Here is a 5,101-nt window from a genome sequence, read left to right as displayed (position 1 = left end):
TTTAAATTATACGCCTTTGTCTGTTTGTTCTCAATTTGCTTCAATATCATCCATCAATCTTTTCCTCTGTGAGGATCCAGTCTTATTAAACTAAGCCAGCCCTTCGTTCAAGCAACTATTTACAGAGCTGCAGCACTTGGAGCTTAGCATTCGAGCCATGTGCACACAGACTGACCTGCTGGTGCTTTCTCCATACTCTTCCCTCCTGCAACTTGTGACCCTCCCTCTAAGTTCCATGCTGGTTGCTACAATTTCTAGTCATCATTCAGCCTTTGTAACATTTGCGGATCTGTCTCCTGGGTAGAATATGCTGCTAGTGTGGGCCAGTAAGCTGACTGCATATTCATCCTCACTTCCTGCCCTAGTGTGATGTACTGAGAAGAAAAGTGGTGACAAGAACACCATCAGGTGAAGTAGTAAACAAGGGAGGTGGAAAGAAGGAAGAATTTATGCATTGCCTGAAGGATTGCCTGCATTGCAACTGAGCAGAGCTGGATGAGTAAGTGTTTGTTTGGTTTGGTGGTGGTTCCAAAAAAAAAACTTTAAAAAACAATATTTAGTTTGCGTCAAACCAAATCTAAAATATTTTGAAATTTTTGGTGACTCAGAAAAGTTAATTTGGGACCTGTTTCAGAGCAGGATTTCAAACTTGGCTTTCCCACATCCACTGGGCTACATGTTATGGGAGGACTGGGGGAGGGAACAGCAGCACCACCTCCTCCTTCTTCTCTGGCCATTTTATGAATGGCTGAAACCTCTCATATCAAAATTGCAATAATTTTAGGCCAACCAAAACCACATTTCTAGTTGAATACATGACCTGTCTGAAAGAATTTCCGTAGCTCTCCATAAGTGTGGCATTTCAGTTAGGATGACTGAGAGTGTGACAGTTGGGTCAAATCTGTGAAGGTTGCACCAGATAAATGGTGCTTCAGTACTCCAGCTACACGACCCCTCTAAGTGGTTGTCACTTATAAGGAGCATGCAGACCTCCATGATTTTTGTTTAATAATTGCAATTCCTTCACATTATGGCCCTAATACCAAAGTAAGAGTTCCACCTGAAAACATTTTCAGTTTATCAAAGTGTTTATGTTGTATTACCTTTCTGCAGAGAGACCAAAAGCCCTTCAGTACATCGAGTCAAAGTTAGAAAAGGAGAAATACAGAAGCAGGAAACTAAAGCTGAGAGATGTCCTGGAAATCACACCAGAAAGTCTAAAGAACTGCCCTCCTCAGACAACAGGAGATTTACCTTGGCATTTCCTCAGGAAGCTCATGGCTCTGAATGGGATGGCAAGAAGCACAAGCCTTGAGCACAGGGTACCCACTGATCAAACACTAACTATGGACAAAGAGGAGCTGGATATTCCTGAAGATTTTACTTTTCTCAGTGACACAGACACCAGTGATTCCCTGCACACCCTTGATGTTCTCTGTGCCATTCTGCTTTCCTCAGACAGTTTCCTACAGCAGGAGATCCTGTCCAAAATGTCCATGTGCCAGTTTGCTCTCCCTCTGCTGCTACCTGCCCTCGACACCCCCAAGTGCACCCTACTGCTGTGGGCCATGAGGGACATGGTGAGGAAGTGGAGGCCGCACTCCCTGTCAGAGAGTAGAGGGTTCAGAGAGGAGAGCCTGGTGCTCATGTCAATGCCAACCATTTCCTTTGTGCGGATGGGGAGCTGCAGCTTCTCCAAGTCCCACCTCCTCAATGAGGTTCTCATCCCCTCCCAGCAGCACCAGGATTTCTTCATCCATCGAGACATGGAGTCTGGGAACATCCCTCGGGAAATCGCAGGTGGGCTGCTCGAGATTTCCTGGTATTTCCCTGCTGGGAGGGAGAATCTGGATCTTTTCCCAGAGCCTGTTGTGGTTGCAAACCTGCGGGGAGACATTGAGTTGCACTGGCTGCAGTTCAGCTTTTTAACAGAGGTCTCCTCAGCAGTGTTCATATTAACGGAGAGCATCAGTGAGAGAGAATGCACGCTGTTATCATCTCTGCAGGGATCAGCCACTAAATACTACTTCATCTTCAATTATCAGGCTGGGAAAGCCAAGCAAACGCTGGAATTCCTGAAAAAGTTAGCCTCGATGCTGAAACTGAACAAGTCACATGTGCTGTGGAAAGGAGGTACCACAAATAAGGCACAATTTGTAAAAGTTCTGCAGTCTGCAATAGCAGCCATAATGAAATCTTCTCCCAAGAGAGTGAGTATAGAAGCCATGGCTGAGACAGCACGTCAATTAGGCATCCAGGTAGATGAGGATAACAAGGAATGTCAGACCCCAAACACATATGCAAAGGAAATCACTGCACAAATCAAAGATGTGGCAAAGTACAAGAGGGAAAAGCTGAGACTCCAAGGGGAGACATGGAGAAACTTGGCTGAAGTGGATAAAGAGCTGTGCCGAATGAGAAAGCAAGGAGACACCCCACTGGAGAACTATAAATCTCAGCTGAAAAAGAAATTAATGGATTTATGTGCTCAGCAGAATAAACATGACCTTACTGATGGTTTGATTACATTTATTACTGGAATAGAACACCTACATCACAGGGAGAAACATTACTTCCTGAAATGGATGAAGTTTGGCCTGGATCCCACTGCTAGGGAGAATCTTTCTAAACTATGGGATCAATATAAAGAGAAATGCAAAAACTCAAAAGATGACCCCAAAATGTTTGCAGAGTTAGACAAATTAATCTCTGCCAGTTCCTTAGGAGTGGAGCATTTCATGCGTGAGTTGGGGCAGTTTTATGAAGCTGAATGCTCAATGGTTAAAGAAGGTAAAATGGCAGAAAGCCAAAGGCAATTCACCCATCTCCCAAGCATAGCAGCTGACCTCATGCTGAAAGGGTTTCCCATGGAGATCATTGATGGAGACATTTCCAACATCCCACTGCAGTGGGTAACAGATGTTCTGAGTCAGCTTGATGCCAAGCTGGGGGGAAGGTACAGAATGCTGGTTCTGATGGTGCTGGGAGTACAGAGCACTGGGAAATCCACCCTCCTCAACACCATGTTCGGCCTGCAGTTTGCAGTGAGCAGTGGCTGATGCACACGGGGAGCCTTCATGTTACTCATTAAAGTGGCAGGGAACTTTCAGCAGGAACTGGGCTGTGATTTCATCCTGGTGATAGACACAGAAGGCTTGAAAGCCCCCGAAATGGCCAAGCTGGAGGATAGTTATCAACATGACAATGAGCTGGCCACCCTGGTGACTGGACTGAGTGACATCACCATCGTTAACATGGCCATGGAGAATGCCACTGAAATGAAAGATGTTCTGCAAATTGTGGTCCATGCATTTCTCAGAATGGAGAAAATCGGAAAAAAAAACAACTGCCAGTTTGTGCATCAGAATGTCAGTGACGTGTCTGCACATGAACAAAACATGAGGGACAGGAAACACCTCCTGGAACAGCTGAATGAAATGACCAAAGTTGCAGCCAACATGGAAAAGAAATGCAAGGAGATGAATTTTTCTGATATTATGGATTATGATCTGGAAAAACACAATTGGTACATTCCTGCTTTGTGGCACGGACTCTCCCCCATGGCTCCAGTGAATTTGGGATACAGTCAAAAGGTTTATGAATTAAAGAAATATTTGTTTGAATTTCTGAAAGATTGTTCACAAGAGAGAACTCCCAAGGACATTCCCCAATTTCTTGAATGGGTGAGGAGCCTGTGGAATGCTGTAAAACATGAGAACTTCATTTTCAGCTTTAGAAACAGCCTTGTTGATGAAGCCTATAACCAGCTGTCTGTGAAGTATGCAGAGTGGGAATGGGGTTTCCGGAAGGAGATACCTTTCTGGGTATCTGAAAAGGAAACTTTCATCCAAAATCAGCCACCAGATAAACTAGACCCTAATCTTTCAATCAGACTAAAGAGTGAGGCACAGGAAAAACTGAGGCAAGAAGCAGAGAAGATTTTGAATCATTTACAACAGTATTTTGAAAGTGGAGCAGCAAATCTGCACCTGATAGAAAAGTACAAAGAAGATTTTAGAAGAAGTGCCAATAGTCTCAGGAATGAACTGGAGAGTTATTCATTCAGCAAGTGGCAAGAAGCGATTCATATTAAAAAAGGCCAACACAAAACAGACTCTGTCCTGTCAGAGTACAAGAGAAAAATTGAAGAGAAAGTGGATGGGCTTCTGAACCATTGCAGGAAAAGCAACTGTAAATTAAATAATGATGAACTGGAGAAGGAATTGGAGAACATGTGGAGAGAGACATTGTCAGAATTATCACTCATTCCTTTACAGAGACGCAACATATTTGAAGATGTGGAGTTCTAGCTGAGAAGAGACCTAGCGGATAGGGGCAGTGCAGTCTGGAAGATGTTACGGGATGCCAAAAGCTTGTGTGCTTATAAAACACAAAATTTCAAAATGAAAAAGGAATACTTAGACTTAAAAGTGTTCAGAGGTTACACACTATCAATATCAGGTGTGAAAGAATTCTTGACACAGGAATGCTGGCATAAAACAGAGGCTTTAGCTAAATCCTTAATAGAAGAGTGCAATAGTTACACTGATGGAAAAGTAAATGGCAAAGCAGATTATGATGAAACTTATTGCAGAGAGTTGTTCTAAAGAGCCTAAAGGAAGCCTTTACATTGAAATCAAAAACAGGCTGAGAAACTCTTTTGTGAATGGAGAATTACAGAAGTTAATTCCCTTAAATGTAATGGTGATTCTCTTTTAATATCAGACACAGGTTGCAGCTTCCAAACAGATAAAGAAACAATGCTATTTCACATTTCACATCCCATCACATTTCACATCACATATCGATGTATGGCAAAATTAAAGAAGGAGGGAAAGACCCAAATGTGGAGATTCTGCACCTCTGTCTTAAGGAGCAAATCGCCAAAATCCCAATTTGTCCTCACCACTGCATTTTGCTGATACAGTGGTACCATCCAGTGACCTGCAAACCTTTCCCACATGAGTGTTCCCTCCAAGAGCCCCCGAATACGAACCATCCACTTCTGCTACTTAGAGGATCAATATCCTGTGCTTTTATGGCTAATCTGACACCAAACAGCCTGGCCCTGATGCTCGCCTTCTCTGGGGTAACACATGGG

The 5,101-nt window shown here is 43.5% G+C and overlaps 1 pseudogene; it reads left to right on the top strand.

The window, feature by feature from the left end:
- Positions 1-1,346: 1,346 nt before the first annotated feature.
- LOC140913577 (up-regulator of cell proliferation-like) lies at positions 1,347-4,607 on the top strand (annotated as a pseudogene).
- Positions 4,608-5,101: the final 494 nt, after the last annotated feature.

The sequence above is a fragment of the Lepidochelys kempii genome, chromosome 6 (assembly GCF_965140265.1).
Source record: "Lepidochelys kempii isolate rLepKem1 chromosome 6, rLepKem1.hap2, whole genome shotgun sequence".
NCBI lineage: Eukaryota > Metazoa > Chordata > Testudines > Cheloniidae > Lepidochelys > Lepidochelys kempii.
This window is presented reverse-complemented; position numbering and strand designations above follow the sequence as displayed.